The 20,370-nt window shown below is 34.2% G+C and overlaps 1 pseudogene; it reads right to left on the bottom strand.

Moving 5' to 3' along the window:
- Positions 1-20,370, bottom strand: part of LOC112207399 (beta-glucuronidase-like) — a 62,516-nt pseudogene that overhangs the window by 37,118 nt on the left and 5,028 nt on the right.

Here is a 20,370-nt window from a genome sequence, read left to right as displayed (position 1 = left end):
AATAAAACAAATTTAGAAATGGAAAATATTGTTGAAAATATTCTAAGAATTTTAAATTTATACATTAAAATAAAAATAATCTGAATATTATTACTAATAGAAAATCTTTGTCTTGATCTCAAATTCCAAGTAGAATATCTTTAGACTATCTCTAGCAATAGCTAACAGAATAAGATTTACAAACCTTGACAGATCATTTTTCATGCCTGTGTCATTTTAAAATGAATTGATGGCTGTTAAAACTTAATTTAGTTTGAGTCTCTTCCGGATCATATATATAGTTTTACAGACAGCCATGTTCAATGAAATTATAATATGTAACACAAGAAATATGCCAGATGTAAAGTAAGAATCTCTTTTAAACGCTCTGATATTCAAAAATCTTTATCAGATTTCCTAAACTAACGATTTTAAACAAAACCTTTTAGTTAAGAAAGCATTGGTCTCAATAGTAAATCTGCCAATATGAATTGCTGCATTTTATTTTTGAATTCTCTAAAGGACATCTGCCAGAGTAATTAGATATAAAATCCTGCATGCAGTCTAATATTAGATGAAAAGTTTAAACTACCAATGATACAATATTGATGCACAGAGGAATGAATTGATTTTTTATGTTATTCTCAAATTGAAAGTCAATCTTTTTATAAAATAAATTAAATTTATAAATAAATCCAAATAGTGATATTTTAGCTCACTTTTGACAGTAGGTTTTCAGTTTCTGATGTTAACAATGGCGTAATTATGATTTGTTGAATGACTTTAAAGTGATCGGATAAGGAAATAATTACGGTTTGCAGTAGCTGGAGAAAGAAAAAAAAGAAATATTTTGATATTGCATACTCAATATGGCACATACTACGTCATAGGCTTTAATATCAGTTGACTACTCTCTTTAGAAGGAGTACGGTTTGACCTAGACCAGTTTATTTATTCATTTTTGTAATAATTTTTCCTCATTCTCTTTGACACATTGGTTAACCTAAAATTACTGTGTTGCTTAGGACATTGACTAAAAATCGTAGTCTTTCAGTTTGTGGCTGCTCACAGGATTTTTTTTTTTTGCTTTGGCTTACTAAATAATCTTTCATTGGAGTTAAAACAACAAAGCTAGTAAAGATATATAAATCAATGCCAAAAAAAAGGAGACAGGCCTACTTATATGCCATTATCTTCTGTTATTGCCATTGGATAGAAGACAGACATTATCATTTTTAATCAATTGTATACTTCATAAATATGATACAACAGATATTTTTACTTCCAAGATTATACATAGAGGTTTTATGATTCCTTTGTGAGTGTGAACTATATAGCTGTCCCTAAAACATAATTCAGAACAGAAAGGTTTTATTTTTAATTATATAATTTTCTTGCCCAAGTTATATGGATTCATAGGTTACAGAATGTATAACAATATACATTTTTTGCATTTTTTAATTTACTATATAATTTATTTGTGAAACCAAATTTGATATACAACTATGTAAACCATTAAATATGATTTGGATTAAAATAATCTTAACAGACAAATCCAAAAACACTGCATTTTATTATTTCTATTTCTAATGTTACCTCCAGGTTTAAACTCCCCTAAGTAATTGACTCTACCTATTATGTTTGTGTTTTGAAACATCACTCTATATTGTAACAAAAAGAAAAATGACACAATTAGTTTCATATATGTACACAAAAATTTTCAGTTTTAAATAAGGAAGTATAGTTTTGAAATTTAAAAAAGTAAATGTTATAATATTTTCTCAAATAATTTACTACTCATATTCCCATTGCTTAGTTTCATTAATTTTTACACTCACATTTTACATATCCAAGATATATTTCTAGCTTTATTTTCTGAATGAACTGCTAGGATCTTACATGAGTTTATTATTTTGCACGAGGTGCCACTGCTTGATACCTGATTGTGTGTATACCCCCTTTTTTTTAATACTTTTAAGTTTTAGGGTACATGTGCACAATGTGCAGGTTAGTTACATATGTATACATGTGCCATGCTGGTGTGCTGCACCAATTAACTCCTCATTTAGCATTAGGTATATCTCCTAATGCTATCCCTCCCCCCTCCCCCCACCCCATAACAGTCTCCAGAGTGTGATGTTCCCCTTCCTTTGTCCATGTGTTCTCATTGTTCAATTCCCACCTATGAGTGAGAACATCGGGTGTTTGGTTTTTTGTCCTTGCGATAGTTTACTGAGAATGATGATTTCCAATTTCATCCATGTCCCTACAAAGGACATGCACTCATCATTTTTTATGGCTGCATAGTATTGCATGGCGTATATGTGCCACATTTTCTTAATCCAGTCTATCACTGTTGGACATTTGGATTGGTTCCAAGTCTTTGCTGCCCAAGGTAATTTATAGATCCAATGCCATCCCCATCAAGCTACCAATGACTTTCTTCACAGAATTGGAAATAACTACTTTAAAGTTCGTATGGAACCAAAAAAGAGCCCGCATCGCCAAGTCAATCCTAAGCCAAAAGAACAAAGCTGGAGGCATCATGCTACCTGACTTCAAACTATACTACAAGGCTACAGTAACCAAAACAGCACGGTACTGGTACCAAAACAGAGATATAGATCAATGGAACAGAACAGAGCCCTCAGAAATAACGCTGCATATCTACAACTATCTCATCTTTGACAAACCTGAGAAAAATAAGCAATGGGGAAAGGATTCCCTATTTAATAAATGGTGCTGGGAAAACTGGCTAGCCATATGGAGAAAGCTGAAACTGGATCCCTTCCTTACACCTTACACAAAAATTAATTCAAGATGGATTAAAGACTTAAACATTAGACCTAAAACCATAAAAACCCTAGAAGAAAACCTAGGCATTACCATTCAGGACATAGGCATGGGCAAGGACTTCATGTCTAAAACACCAAAAGCAATGGCAACAAAAGCCAAAATTGACAAATGGGATCTAATTAAACTAAAGAGCTTCTGCACAGCAAAAGAAACTACCATCACAGTGAACAGGCAACCTACAGAATGGGAGAAAATTTTCGCAACCTACTCATCTGACAAAGGGCTAATATCCAGAATCTACAATGAACTCAAACAAATTTACAAGAAAAAAACAAACAACCCCATCAAAAAGTGGGCAAAGGACATGAACAGACACTTCTCAAAAGAAGACATTTATGCAGCCAAAAAACACATGAAAAAATGCTCACAATCACTGGCCATCAGAGAAATGCAAATCAAAACCACAATGAGATACCATCTCACACCAGTTAGAATGGCAATCATTAAAAAGTCAGGAAACAACAGGTGCTGGAGAGGATGTGGAGAAATAGGAACACTTTTATACTGTTGGTGGGACTGTAAACTAGTTCAACCATTGTCGAAGTCAGTGTGGCGATTCCTCAGGGATCTAGAACTAGAAATACTATTTGACCCAGCCATCCCATTACTGGGTATATACCCAAAGGATTATAAATCATGCTGCTATAAAGACACATGCACACGTATGTTTATTGCGGCACTATTCACAATACCCCATTCTTTAGACTTTTAAAATCAATACCCACTCTTCCCCAAGAACAAGAGAAAGTAAAAACAACTAAGAGTGGATTTCTATATCACGATGACTCATTTTCAATAGAACACTACCATAGGTCAAATGGATGAATGCACAAATAATGAATGGATTAATATCTTTTATATAATCATGTGCCACATAACAACGCTTACATCAATAAGAGACAGCATGTAAAACAATGGCTCATTAAGAGTATAATAGGGTTGAAAAATTGCTATCACCATTATAGATTGATCACTCTATGAAGTTTGCACAGTAAGATAATCACCTAGCCACACACTTCTCAGAACATATCCTCATTGCTAAGTGACACAAGGCTATATTTCATTTAATGATTGCATAAATATTTGTTGAGAAAAATCTGCACTCTAAGTACCAGGATAAAAGAGATTAATAATAAATTAATGATTAAATGCACCATGATCAATCTTATCATTGAGGTCTATATGCTACATTTGGATTACATCATAAAGGCAGAGGTTAATCATCGCAACTTACACAACAGGATACAGAGTGGATCAGCAGATAATTACATAATAGAATACAGTTTGTAACCTGCAAGATGCATTAGAATTAATTAGAATCAAACCATATGTGTGACTTTGGTTTAAATGTGCAAAACCTATTAATATAGATATAGCCAGGACATTTCTATTGTGTGTGTGTATATATATATGTGTGTATATATATATGTATATATACATATATATGTGTGTGTATATATATGTATATATACATATATATAGTGTGTGTGTGTATATATATATATATTTTGTGTGTGTGTGTGTGTGTGTGTGTGTGTGTGATGGAGTTTCGCTCTTGCTGCCCAGGCTGGAGTGCAATGGCATGGTTTCAGCTCACTGCAACCTCCGCTTCCAAGGTTCAAGCAATTCTCCTGCCTCAGCCTCCCAAGTGGCTGGAATTACAGGGTGCTTTCACCATGTTGGCCAGGCTGGTCTCGAACTCCTGACCTCAAGTGATCTACCCCCTCGGCCTCCCAAAGTGCTGGGATTACAGGTGTGAGTCAGTGTACCCAGTTTGTCTTTATAAATCTTATAGAAATATTTAACTTTTAAAATCAACCACACACAATTAAGACTTTGATAAAAGTAATTAAGAAGTAAAGCAATGGAAAAAGCAATTTTTAAAAACATATATGAATGATTGAAAGCCAGGAGTAAAATTAAGAATTGTATTAAAATATCAGTATTAAAATTAGCTATATAAATATTTAATTAATGCAGCTAAATTGTTAACAAACAAAATTTACAGAAGAAAAGTATGTTAACATTACTGAATCATCTTAAAATCTTATTAAAATTTAAAGTTCTTCTAAACTGAAATTATATCACAGAAAAAAAATGTCACCTTAAAAAGTTTAGGATTAGAAATACATAATTATTTTTAAATATAGTCTTTATATATTAATTATATTTCATTAATGTCTTATTTCTTGAATAAACATTTTTCATGATACTATTTAAGTGCCACATTCTACAATAATATGGAAAACAATTCTACAAAATGTGGCATACAGTAATTTATAGGTAGTATAGCACACCTTTTATCTCTTTATAGCAAAAACATAATGTGTAAATTAATATAACACTAAGTCCCATATTGTCATTTTTTGTCAAAGAGCTATCTCCTTGAAAACCATCATCCTCAGATGCACCTCTAACTTAAAAAGACCTTAGAAACTGTAACAATTGTAAATGCATTATAACTTAAAGAGATATTATCTTCACATTAGAGGCTAACAGGCTTATACCTACTGATAGCTGACAAGTATTATAGGAATCCTGGCAGGCAAATTGTTGCATAAAAATTATGTAATTTACTAACTGTAAAATAACCTTTAGAGTTTAGAATCAGTCAAATAAGTAGAACAGACAATTGTTATCAAAGCCATATAAATGGCTATTAAAATTATTTTTTGCTACCCTCATTTTATCTCTGAAGAGACATCTTGTTAAAAAATGAATAATAGACACATATAAATACCTAATTACAAGCAGAGTTAAGATTAAAATTCAGCCTCATTAGGGGTGGGATAGAAATCAGTACACTAAAGAATATTTTGGTGCAGGTAGTTTGTTTCAAATGATTCAACCTTCAACATTACTTCACTTAAATTTTAGCAAACTTTCTGCTATAATTTAAGCATACAGACCTATGACACTAGACATATGTCCTGTGTAAGCCTGGGCTAGGGGAGCTCTATTAAATACTTACATAAACCCCAAAGATGTCCTAAGAAATAAAATTTGGAAAAACTTTGATGTGCTACAGCACGGATTTTCTCATACAGCAACAGAGCAGACACTTGAATGTAGTTATACTCCTGCTTTCCACCTCCCTGTCAAAACAATAAAAAAGGCCACAGGCCTGTGGTTCTGGCCTCCAGGGAACTGGTGGCTTCTTTAACCCACACTGCTGCTGCTGAATCCCATTTAGGTTTAGGGTTTATTTTGTATATACCTTTGTACAGGCTAAATGCTGGTCTAGTTGAAAATCAACATAAAACAACCTTAATAGCATCTCATTTTATTGTGACTTTACTTTTTGTGTTGTTTTGTGTTTTACTTTTGGAGACAGAGTCTTACTCTGTCACCAAGGCTGGAGTGCAGTGGCATGATTATGGCTCAACCTCCAGGCTCAAGTGACCCTCCCACTTCAGCCACCTGAGTAGCTGATACCACAGGAACATGCCACCACATAAGGCTAACTTAAAGAACATTTTTTTAGATGGGATCTCACTATGTTGCCCAGGCTGATCTTGAGCTCTTTGCCCCAAGCAATCCTCCCACCTTGGCCTCCCAAAGTGCAGGGATTATAGGTGTGAGCCACTATGCCAGGCCTCTCTCATGACTTTAAACTTGAACATGCTTTTGTGCTGTGGCCGAGTTTAGGATCCCAACCAGCCTGTGATTACTGTGGTCACCACACGGATTCCCTCTTGTTCCATCTTTTATATTCCATCTTCTCACTCTCATAACTGTGTGGATAGTAAAACAATTATCCATACAGGTAGATATTGGCAGAGAAAATCACAAAATGTTTTAATGAGCAAACACTTTGGGGATGGTAATAATCTTTCTACCACCTTCATTGTCTTGTTTAAGTATCTCTACATTCTTCTTTAAAAATTAGGAATATATCTTTCTTGCTCTTTCGTTGTTGTTGAACACTAGAAGGGGATATTCCTTAATTCTCCATAGCTAAGGACAGTACAGCACAATATTCCATTCAGCAGGTGAAGTCAGAATGAATGAATGCATTTCAATCAGCAAATTGCTGGTTGTGTTGCAACTCCTAGCTATGATGTTTTGTGTACTTTGAAGGGCTCCCATTAATTAAGGTATTTCTTATAAGCATTTAGAAAGATTTTTTTTCTTGGCATGCGACTTGAAAATTTGTCCTGATGTTTTCCCTGTGACAATGTTTTGTGAATTGTAACTCAGCCACTTAAGTGGCTCCTCATAATAAAGCCACATGGTACCCATGTACACATATTTAACAAATCAAAGAAGTGGTTCTCAACCTAATCTCTAGAGGAGGTCCTTCTTGTTCATTTTCAATAACTATGTTGAAGAATAGATTCTAAAAAGCTATCACTAAATTTTCGAATAGGTTTTGAAATTTGTGTCCACAAAATCTATAAATCAATAAATGTACAGAATAGAGCATAATAATCCAATTAACGAATTTAAGATGTCATCTAAGCAGGAATGAATGCAATAAATAGGCCTTCTTACTTCAAAATCAACTGCAGAGGTAATGCATTGCCACTAGAATTGTGTGCTGTGTTGGTAATAAATTAACAAAAACTTTGGGGACAAGAAAAATCTGCAAATAAAATGGTGTGTCATTTGTGAAATATAATCACAAAAATGTTCAGATTTTTATAATTAACAGAAAAATTATTGTTTTTATTATCTCCAGTGTTTAACAGACACTATTCATGTATACATACAACATTCTTATAATAACTCTTGTGTCCATGTAAATAGCAGTCTTGCCAAAAAGAATTGATTATCATGTAGTAGTCTGTAAGTGTTTTCATGCATAGGCTGCAACCTTTTAGAGTGCTATTCTAATAAATTATTAATATTAACTTGATGAATACAATTCTAAGACATTTCATTTGAGGATATGTTTATTAACTATTAGGTTGGTACAAAAGGCATTGTGTTTTTTGCCACTACTTTCAATAAAAAATAGAACCAGCATTTAGAAATCTACTTTCAGAAACTTAATAAAATGAGAATTTGTCCTCTTTTACATATAGGAAGCCTGCATAATAAGCATTCTGTTGCTAGTACATAAGCTTCCCATTTTCATCAGGAACCTATACACTTACATTTCTCTTTTACTAACTTCAATGCATGACTTCTATCTTCAAGGTGATTTCATGCTTCTAGCCACCATGTCTGTACTCCAGGACAGCAGCAGAAAGTGTAGAAAAATAAAAAAGACATACCTCCCTAATGAGTCAACTGCACTTAAGGAGCCATCCCAGAAGTTTCACACGGCTTATTTTAATACAGCTATATCCAGATGCAAGGAATGCTGGGAAATGTGGTATTGTGCGCAGCTAAAGTTGGGATTATGTTAATGAAAATGAAAACATGAACACTGGAAGGTTAAAAGCAATCTCTCATGACATATACAATACAGAAATTAAATTAAATCTTTAAGCAATGTGATAAACCTATGGAATGTTAACAGGCAAAAATAGCAACATTAAAAATTGCAGTGAGGGAATAAGGTATGATTCGTTTGTAGATGGTTTGTGTGTCATTAATCTAGGCAAAAAGTGATAAACTCCTCTAACAGTGACCAAATGTATAAAAGAAATAGTAATACACACTATGGCTAACAACATTCCATTTTGGCTTATTTACTGTTGTTAAGTCTCTATGGTTAGCATCAGAAATGTACAGTTTTGATAGCCTATGACCTCAACATGTTCAGTTTGATAGTAGAAAGGACAACATAAAGACAAACCAATCAACAAATAAGAATAAAAACTGTTAAAAAAGGACAATATTATCATAAGAACATAAGGATGTGATAATGTATTTGATATATCATTTATTTATTGTTTTATAGTTTGATAATACATATAAATTTACTGCTCCTTCAATGTTAGAATCAATAGAATCATAGCAGAAGTAATTAAGCAGATAAAGATCAAAATGTCACCTTTATTACTTACTGTTTGAAAAACAGTCTAAGGCTGGTTTTACAGGGTTGCTCCTATCCATCACCTGATGTGAAGTTTCTTAGGAAGCTTCAGGACTACACCAAAGAAGCAGAACCTGCTCTTTCACTCTGTTGCATTGTGTGGAGTGCAGGCCATCATGACTGCTCTCTACAAGAAAAAGAAAGGAAACAATTAAGAAACGCACAAAAGTTTGTGAATTGAGAATCGCAAAATAGGTATGAAACTGGTTAGCTTTCTAAATTCACCAATCTCATAACTAACACCTGTCCCCATGCAGTGAATGAGTAAAGGATGGACAGACTCCATAATGATTATTCTAGGGAAAGCCTTCTGAGTAGAAAGAGGAGAGTTTTGCAAACAGTTTTGTATAGTTTACTCTTGTTTATGCACTGATAATAAATAAGAGTTCCTAAAATTCTCTCTAGAACTCTAGGTAAATGATATTTCACTGCCCATGCTGTGTGACCTTCATGTCCCATCTGCCTAGACTGTAAATATGCTTTCTGAATTTTAAAAGAATTAGTATACTATGCTTACATTAAGCAAAAAAGTACCCTTATTATGCAGGATCAAGTAACACTCTAAAGATTCATGTTTATGAAAAAACACTGATGATTCTATTTTATTATGTGTCTTCTAAAGAGAAAAATACTTGTGCTCTGCAGCATAATTTTACAATGTGCTATTCTAAATACTTTCATTTAAACAAGATCATTATGAAGATGTTTTGCATACAGAAATATATTTTGAATACTTTTTTTAAAAGATCACAAAGTATATGGTCTCTGTACGTGTTCAATTATTTTAATGCTTTCACTATAACAGGAATTCTTAAAGAGGATATGTATTTGCATAATGCTGATAATCCTTTCTCATTTCTGTTTGTGCTTTGGCTGTTGTTACAACCACTGAAAGTAGTAATTACATGAGTGTATTATCCATGATTATCTTTAGATATATGTGCATTTTCTTTAATTAAACTATAAACTCTAAATGAAAAATAAAAAAGAAGTCACCTCTTGTCTCTTTGTACAATATTAAAATTTTTTTCTTGTATCCAGAGTTTCCCAAATTCCTGTTGCAAAATTTTACTTAGGGAGTAGAAAGTGGAGAATCAATATGGTAAAAAAAAAAACTGTGTTACAGGGAAGGAGACACAGGGTAAGCATTTTCCTTATCTTCTCTCCTGTATCTACGTGCTGCACAAGCATAAATGATAGCAGTCACATGAACTACTTTTCAAGAACGTAGAATATTGTGATGGAAAAAAAAAACCACTTTGAAACATCGAATAATATAAAAGCCAGAACTACTACAACTGTTTTTTACATCCAAAGAAGGTAAACTATTTTTAGATATAAAATTCCTTCTAACAGTGGTTCTGATCATTTAACCAATATTTTGATAAAAGAAGGGAAAAATGGACATTCAGTCCAAAGATGGGCATGTATTCCCATGCCCAGTCAGGCAAAACTTGTGGATGTTCTTTAAAATAACAATTCATTCAACAAATAATTTTTAAATGGCTACTGAATACCTGGAAAGGTTCTAGACACAGGGCTATACTAATAAACAAGAAGGAACTAATTGACAAGAATGTGCTCACTGACAATGAAACATCTCCTCACGGAGCTTGAGTTCTATTTGAAAAGACAGAGAACAAACAAATATTATTGCACAGAGTGTTAGTTATGTGTGAATTAAAAGACTGGTCAGTACTTGAAGGAGAAGGAGTGACAACAAATCTCACTTCCAGTTCTATTTACCTGAACAGATTAATTCTATTTTGTTTCAATGCAACAGTAGTCCTACGGTTAACAAGATGCACCACACAAAGCAAACAACTTATAAAATGCATTTTTTCCTTACATTGCAAATCAATTTTAAGTGGATCTACAAATATACAATAAATAATATAAATTAGGGATCGTTTGTTTCTAAGGTAATAAGTAGATTTGTTAATTTCACATAAATAATTTCAGAAGGAGAGCAAATGTAAAAATGTGTTTTAGACAGTGGAGATGCCATTTTATTGTAAGACTATTTATACTCAAAGGTCAAAGTAATGAGCTTTCTATGTCAATGAAAGCTTCTCTATTTCACCCAATTCCAGACAAACCCAAGTCTTCCAAGTCTCTTCATATATCTGATCCAATAAAATCTATAATGAGTTCAGTTAGCATACACACACACACACACACACACACACCACACACGCACAAGCACACACACACACACGACTGCATTGAAATACTTGCTCTAGGGAAGGAACATAGTGTTTATGCAACTTGTGTACTTTCTAAGTATGGGAAGACTAATCCTTTAACAACTGCATTTACTTTCTTTCACTTCTATCGTTGCTATCTACTCCTCAGAAATCTACTTAAACAACCAATAAATATATATGATGTTGTTATGAGAGTTTTGGAAATAATTCCTAAAAATTTGCATGGCTGCCTCTTTATATTTGGCAGCTTCTATCACCCATGGGAACAACCCCTACAGAATGATCAGAATATAAAGCATGTGAGCCCTGGGTTTCTCAGGCACTGGAAGGACCTGTCAGAATCCTCTCAGGTGGGTCAAAATGGCCGGGCTTTATACCTCATCTCCATTCATGTTTGCATGTCCAGTGCTCCAGGATGACCTAACATTGAGTCAGACAATGGTTACAGCTGAGGCAAACTTTGAAGGAGCTGAGAGCTGAAGGCTGCTTTGTAATATCGCTCCTAGCAGCCAAGGGGGAAAGAAATCTTTTCTTGAAGAGCGATCTGTGTCCATAGCAAAATGTTTTTTTCTTAGCTCTTGTAAAATCGAAATTGTTTGCTTTTGAATTTTTTTAAATGATTCCTTTAAGATTCTTAATACCAAGATATCACAAGGTCAAGGAATTTTATAAAGAAGTATTTCTATTTATGTAATTTCCTAAATTTATCTATACATAAATCAGCACTAAAACATGCCTTTGATACTAACAACTTGATTGGTTTGTGAACCACATCTGTCATGCAAATACATATGGCTGTTTTTAGATAAATTCTAAAGGTATTACCAAATCATTTAATTTTATTGTGTATCTCAATATTCTGGTTGATGTATAAGTTTAAATAGAACAAACTATTTGACATTGAAATGTTCTTTATCAAAGGAGAAGGAATACAATTTTAAAGCCACAACGAGTGACACATAGTTCTGAATGATTTATTGGCTGTCTGCCATTCTGAAATGGCTGCCAGTCAATGTTACATGTGACATCTTTCAGATAGTGTGAACTCTTTTATGCAAGTACCTTTCACTATAAAATTACAGCTGAAGATCATGAAGAGAAAACTGTGGTGTTTATCTTAATGGGCTGAAAGACCTATTTCAACAGTTACAATAATTCAGAAAAATAGTCTGAAGTCTAGTATTTCAATAATGTTATTTTCATAGATTTTAATCTCTAAAGACAATGCTTCAGTTTTGTAGAAAATGACTTTTCTAATCATCCTGGATTTCAACATTCTTTCCATTACTTAATATTTAAATCACTGGCAGAACTTGGCATGAGGACTAGAGAGCTGTCACCAAGCAGCCAGTCATTTTTCTTGGCTTCCCATATGCCATGCCCAGCAATAGAGCATTTCTTAGGGGCTGAGGAATAGCAGCAGTGCTAAACACAGAGATGACATTAACAGGAATGAGAGGGTCCAAGCTGTTTTCCTAGACTAATTCTCATTCAGCCTGAATCAAAGCATTTTCCTATCATTATTATAGATATTTCGCTTGTGGTATTATCTATCTTTTGGCAATGTTGATTTTTTTGTGATTATCCAAATAAGTAATGTTAATGGAAAAAATCAGATATTAGGGGAAAAAAAACTCTAGAAATAATTGTTAACCCAAGACAATAACAATTCAATTAATTTATATGATACCTTAGGGATTGTGTCAATTATTTTTTAAATGAAATTCTAAAAATTCAACACCTGTGTTTTCTCCTATGATTACATATTCAACTAGGGCACAATTGTAAATGGTTGTATTTGGTTGAATTTTTAGATTGTTTATAAGTTTTACTCTTGCAGACAATAATAATGGAGTTTCTTTGAAAATAAATTTAGTTGTTCTATAACCAAGGCATAAATATTCAATTCAATAAAATTAGCAAAAATATTAAATGAAAAGTATATTATATATAAAATGCATAAATAAAATAAAATATCCTGCACTGATCATTTTATGTCTATGGTTACCCTATTGATTCTGTGCACATTTGCATATGGGTATATATGCAATTTCATAAAATGAAGTATTCATAGTGTACATAAATTTAGTAATTATTTTACCCCTTAAAAGTATACGCAATGAGTGTCACTTATATATAAATTCTGTTAACGTGGAAGAAGAATGTTAGTCAAAAAAACTACGAATTTAACAATTTTCTGGTTAATTCAAAGGGCTTTCCAAAAATGTCTTTTAAAATTCAATTTCATATATTTTCTCATAGCAGAATATGAGAATGAATCTTTTTTGCTGCAAATTGGCTAGCAATAAATTTTTATTTTTATTATTTTAATTCTGTGAATTTCGGGAATGGAGTCTCATTCAGTATAAATATTATAATACTAATGAGATTGACTCCCTCCTTCTTATTAACAGTGTGCATTTTTACCCTCAGTGATTCAGTGCATGGTGTAGTGCTATAATTAAAAACGAACTTTTTTTTTTAATTTTATTTTATTATTACTATATTTCAAGTTTTAGGGTACATGTGCACAATGTGCAGGTTAGTTACATATGTATACATGTGCCATGCTGGTGTGCTGCACCCATTAACTCGTCATTTAGCATTAGATATATCTCTTAATGCTATCCCTCCCCCCTCCCCCCACCCCACAATAGTCCCCAGCGTGTGGTGTTCCCCTTCCTGTGTCCATGTGTTCTCATTGTTCAATTCCCACCTATGAGTGAGAACATGCGGTCTTAGGTTTTTTGTCCTTGTGATAGTTTACTGAGAATGATGATTTCCAATTTCATCCATGTCCCTACAAAGGACATGAACTCATCATTTTTTATGGCTGCATAGTATTCCATGGTGTATATGTGCCACATTTTCTTAATCCAGTCTATCATTATTGGACATTTGGGTTGGTTCCAAGTCTTTGCTATTGTGAATAGTGCTGCAATAAACATACGTGTGCATGTGTCTTTATAGCAGCATGATTTATAGTCCTTTGCGTATATACCCAGTAATGGGATGGCTGGGTCAAATGGTATTTCTAGTTCTAGATCCCTGAGGAATCGCCACACTGACTTCCACAATGGTTGAACTAATTTACATTCCCACCAACAGTGTAAAAGTGTTCCTATTTCTCCACATCCTCTCCAGCACCTGTTGTTTCCTGACTTTTTAATGATTGCCATTCTAACTGGTGTGAGATGGTATCTCATTGTGGTTTTGATTTGTCCTCTCTCACCACTCCTATTCAACATAGTGTTGGAAGTTCTGGCCAGGGCAATTAGGCAGGAGAAGGAAATAAAGGGTATTCAATTAGGAAAAGAGGAAGTCAAATTGTCCCTCTTTGCAGAAGACATGATTGTATATCTAGAAAACCCCATTGTCTCAGCCCAAAATCTCCTTAAGCTGATAAGCAACTTCAGCAAAGTCTCAGGATACAAAATCAATGTACAAAAATCACAAGCATTCTTATACACCAGCAACAGACAAACAGAGAGCCAAATCATGAGTGAACTCCCATTCACAATTGCTTCAAAGAGAATAAAATACCTAGGAATCCAACTTACAAGGGATGTGAAGGACCTCTTCAAGGAGAACTACAAACCACTGCTCAAGGAAATAAAAGAGGATACAAACAAATGGAAGAACATTCCATGCTCATGGGTAGGAAGAATCAATATCGTGAAAATGGCCATACTGCCCAAATATCAAATGACTTTTATTATTTTCAGAATGTAGTCAAAATCAACATAAAGTTACATTAACACTTGGTTTACTGTATTATAATGCTAGCTTTGTGTCATATCTATCTAGAGAGTACACTGAATAGCTTAAACCAAGTAGAAGGTGATTTCTTGCTTACATATCAGTTTACCATAAGTAATTTTGGCTAAAGACGCATCTTTCCTGCAAAAAATAATTCAAGTTAATGAAGGATCTACTATTACCAAATTGTATCTTCCCAGATTACTTTGTATATATCACCATTCCAGAAGACAAAAGACTACTCATGAAATACAATTTGCACACTTCTTTATATATGAAAAATTCACTTCTCTTCACTCTGTAAACAACTTAAAGTTTTGCCCAGTTACTGCCTACAACCTAGAGTTCAGGATGTTTCATGACGTGCAGATCTCTCCCTTAGGCCACTATATGACTTAACGAGGACTAGTGTCCTATAAAGTCAAAAGACAAATTATCTGTAAAATCTAAGTTACCATGGTGAAGCTCCTATCAGAAGACAAAGAAGTCTGCAGAGCACTGACAAAAATATTTCTGAGCAGTACAAATATTTATTTGATGAAACCATAAACAGGTCCTGTGGAAATAACTTTAAGGTCCATTGTCCCTGTGGCTCATAGATTTACTTTCTGAGGTAATTTACATTTTCTCTTATTCTCCATGCCTCCATCTTAAATTAGAACAATGAGTGTTTTCTCAGCATGACTAATCAATTGCACTGATTAGTGCAATTTGGGATGCTTGAGGATATTTTAAGCCTTAATTTTTTTCTCACAATAGACTTATTATACCTTTGCCAAGTAGTTATGTGGAAACCATTTATTTATTTATTGGATCTAGTTTATAACCAAACATACAGTTCTTTCCTAGGTATAATTCTAAAGTCTGCCTCATTTCCTTGTTTTCTCTCCTCCCCAACACACATATGCTTCTCTGACTGTAAAGATGACCACTTTAAGGTCATTTGAAATCACAGACTTGAAAGAGAAAACAACTTCCCTGATTAGTTCTTTGCTTCAGGGCTGGGTTCCTTGTTTTTTATGAACACAGTAGGATTTAATTTCTGAGCAGCTTTTTCAACCTAATCAGAAAAACCTGAGCTTGTCTGTCACTGTATAATTCCACCATTACTAGACTTTTTGTTTACAAGTGGTTTCCAACAAGGAATGATTCTGTTTCCATAGAACACTTGTCAGTGTCTGGAGACATTTTGAATTATAATGATTAGGTGGTGATGCTACTGGTATGTGGTGATATAGCCTAGAGATACTATTAATATCCTACAATGCAAAGAATAACCTCCCACAGAATGCAGGAATATCAGGCATAAAATGTCAATAATGCTAAGGTTTAGCAACTCAACTCTATCCACTTTCTTTCCACTCTAAAGACAGGATATTTCTTTTTTTTTTTTTTTTTTTTTGCCTGTGTTTATCTATTTCTTGGATTATGGAACAGAACAAACATGAACACATTACCTTTTGCCTTTCCTCATTTCCCACACTCTTTCCTAGAGGTAATATTAAGCTTCCAATTAATTTTAGATGGTAGTTTCAATAATTTTTTTTCACTGGGTATTACAAGTCTTCATTTCAACCCTCTGAGTTTGGTTTACTTGTCCATTTAATACTAATTTAGTGGATATGTTTTAGGTGCTGTTATAGCAGACCCAACTCAAGCTGGTGATTTCTATATTACTTGGAATAGTGCTAGTTGCTTTGACAACTACACTCAACAACATATAATATCTTAAACAGAACAGAAGTTTCATTCATATAAACTGTTTTTTTAAGATAGGAAAAGCATTGCTCCTTTATGTCCGCATTCGAGAACATAGGCTACTAAGGTATTTAATCCGCAGTATGTTGCTTCCAAGACTACTGTAGAATTGGCCATTCCAGTCAAGCATACTGAAAAACATATACAGAAGAGTGCATGTTGGGATTTTGGAGACTAAATTGGATATAAAATATGTTATTTCTACTAATTTTCCACTATTTTGACTTTAATCCCATGCCCTAATATAAAGTATATAAGAATGAGAAATATAGTTTATGTATCTATCAAAATAGAACATAAATGTTTGTGAACATTTGAATCTGTCAGCTTCTCTTGCTCACGTGCCTGTAGTGCCTGTACTCGGGATGCTGAGGCAGGAGAATCGCTTGAACCCAGGAGGTGGAGGTTGCAGTGAGCTGAGGTCACATCACTGCACTCCAGCCTGGGCAACAGAGCGAGACTCCATTTCAAAAAAAAAAGAAGAAGAAAAAGAAGTGACTCAACTGATTGATGTGTAAAACCTCATTGTAAAATAATGTTCTATAAATGAGACATTAATACAGTTAAATTTTTGGATTAAAAAAGTCTGCCACTTTGTGAATATGTTTTATTTAGGCTTGATTTAGTTAATTTTCTTTTTTCTTTTTCTTTTTCCTTTTTTTTTTTTTTTTTTTTTGAGGAGTTTCACTGTTGCTGCCCAGGCTGTAGTGCAGTGGTGGGATCTCGGTTCACTGCATCCTCCACCCCGCCAGGTTCAAGTGATTCTCCTGCCTTAGCCTCCTGAGTAGCTGGGATTACAGGCACCCACCACCATACCCAGCCAATTTTTTGTGTTTTTAGTACACATGGGGTTTCACCATGTTGGCCAGGATGGTCTCGAACTTCAGACCTCAGGTGATCCGCCCACCTTGGCCTCCCAAAGTGCTGGGATTACAGGCATGAGCCACCGCACCCAGTCAGTTAATTTTTCTATTAACTAAGACCTAATTAAGATTGAGGCAGAAGAAATGGGTCCTTGGGATTTGAAAATTAGTATTCAATTTGGAAGTTTAATTTGCAACATAGATTGTTTGTTATTAAATTACTAGATATAGTATCACAAAGGCGGAAAGAAAGGTTGCTTAGTTAAAGATCTAAGTTACTAGTCATGGTGTCAGATATAGAGAATGATTGAAGGTTATTAGAGTCACACACCAGATGAGTAAATTGTTGTTTTCAAGGAAGAGGTTACATAAAGGTAAGCGGAGTAATATTTTAGCATTTTTGTTAATTAAAAATCTGTAAAGTTATTTCCATTTCAAGGAAATTACTCTCAGTAATTTTACGGGTAAAATAACAAATTCCAAGTTTAATTTTCACATGTAACACCCTCCTTGAGCACTTATTTTTATAAAGCTATTAGTCTATTTTGGTCTCAATTTACCTTTCTTTAAAGAGATTTTAAAATTTTCTGAAAGAAGTTGAGATCTGGAAGTGTAGCTGTTCTATTTTTCAATTTTTAATTACATATTTAATTATCCTTTAATTACTTAAGGTTATTCTCAAAAGTGAAGAGATAGCTGGGATCACACTGCATAAGATTTTACTCCTGAATGTAATATTCAAAAATGTTACAAAGTCTATCACAGAGGTTTTCATTCTGGGACAATAGATGGTCAATTTGACATGGTCAGGAAGCACCACCCCCACTGAGAGATACCAAATTATGGAGTAAACCACCGTAATTTAGGCAGATCTTGAGAGAGAAAATGCTGAGTGGATGGAGAGGCAGCAATGAAGCTGAGTTGAAGAGGGAGGAAGCCTGTGCAGGGAACCCAAACACTACAGCTAGTTCCCCAGAATGGCTCCTAGGAAAGGGCCTCTGCCTGAGAGAGACCTGTGGCCTAGAACACCTAACACAAGAAACACAGTGATTGCAGGAGACTCCCCCAGGGCCCAGGAGCAGATCTGGTGATGGAGGCATCTCTCCCACCCCCACTATAGAGCACACCTGCAAACAAAAGGAAGTATAAAACAGCCATGCCACTGGGTATTAGGCTAGCCACTGGCCATCACTCTTAAGCACCATGCATTGGATCACATCCCAAACTACAACATCAAAATTTATCCTGCTACATATATACCTGTGAAACCAAACACAAGAATTACTCATACATAAAAATCCTGGACAGAGAAAGCCCTGACCCTTTGAAAGCATCCAGAAACAAAACCAATTGCCTATACTCAACATACACTACAGTTAAAGGAACACTAACCCTGCCAGAAGAGAAAAAATCAGTGCAAGAACTCTGGCAATTCAAAAAGCTAGAGTGTCCTCTTACCTCAAAATTAGCCCACTAGCTACCAAGCAATGGTTCTTAATCAGTCTAAAATAATTGCAACAGACATAGAATACAGAACCTCGATGGCAGGGAAGCTCATGAACATTAAGGAGAAAGCTGAAACCCAATCCAAGTAATCCAGTAAAGCAATCTAAGTAAGTGCTGAAAGATGAAATTGCCATTTTAAAAAACAGCCACACTGAATTTCTAGAGCACAAAAAATTCAGTATAAGAATTTTATAATACAATAAGAAATATTAACAGAAGGTAGGCCAAGCTAAGGAAAGAATCTCAGAGCTCAAAGACTGGTTCGTTGAATCAACTGAGTCAAAAGAAAATTTTAAAAAAGAATTAAAAAAAGAAAATGAACCAAAGCTTTAAGAAATATGGAATTATATAAAGAGACCAAATCTACGACTCATTGTCATTCCTAGAAGAGAAAGAAAGAGAAAAGGCAACTTGGAAAATAGATTTGAGAATAGAGTCTATGAAAATTTTCCTAACCTCACTAGAGAGAGTGACATGTAAATCCAAAAAATACAGCAAACCCAGCTAGGTACTATAAAAGGTGACTATCCCTAAGGCACATAGTCATCATATTCACCAAAGTAAATACAAAAGAAAAAAAAATCTTAAAGGCAGCTAGAGAGAAAGGTCATGTTTTCATAAAGCAAGAACTCCACTAGGCTAGTAGTAAGTATCTCAGCAAAAACCTTACAAGCCAGAAGAGATTAAGGGCCTATGTCCAACATCATTAATGAAAATAAATTCCAGGCAATAATTTTATATTTCACTAAACTAAACTTCCTAAGTGAAGAAGAAACAAATTTCTTCTCAGATAAGCAAATACTGAGGGAATCAATTTCAACTTGACCAGCCTTATGAAAGGTCCTTAAGGGAGTGCTATACATTGAGTAAAAAGAATGACACCTGCTACCACAAAAACCCACTTAAGTACATAGCTCACAGGCACTATAAAGTATCTACACAATCAAGTCTACCTAAAAACCAGCTACAAACGTGATGATAGGATCAAAATCTCATGTATCAACATTAACCATAAATGTAAATAGGCTAAACACCCCACTTAAATGACATACAATGGCAAACTGGATAAAAATGCAAGGCTCACCATCTGTAGTCTTCAAGAGACTCATCTCATATGTAATGACAGCCACTGGCCCAAAATAAGGGGATGGAGAAAATCTGCCATGCAAATGATAACAAAAAAGCAGGAGTAACTATTCTTATATCAGATAAAACAGACTTTAATCAAAATTAAAAAGAACAATTGAAGAATGAAGAGCATTACGTCATGAGAAAGTATATGATCAAACAAGAATACTTAAGTACCCTAAATATAAATGCACCCAACATGGAGCACCCAGATGCATAAAACAAGTTCTTTTTGGACTACAAAAAGACAGACGACCACCCAATAACTGTAGGAGACTTCAACACCCCCGCTGGCAGCACTGGATCATCAAAGCAGATAACTAAGAAA

Source organism: Pan troglodytes, chromosome 4 (genome assembly GCF_028858775.2).
Source record: "Pan troglodytes isolate AG18354 chromosome 4, NHGRI_mPanTro3-v2.0_pri, whole genome shotgun sequence".
Classification (NCBI taxonomy): Eukaryota; Metazoa; Chordata; class Mammalia; order Primates; family Hominidae; genus Pan; species Pan troglodytes.
The sequence above is the reverse complement of the archived record's forward strand: the minus strand, read 5'-3'. Positions and strand labels throughout refer to the sequence as shown.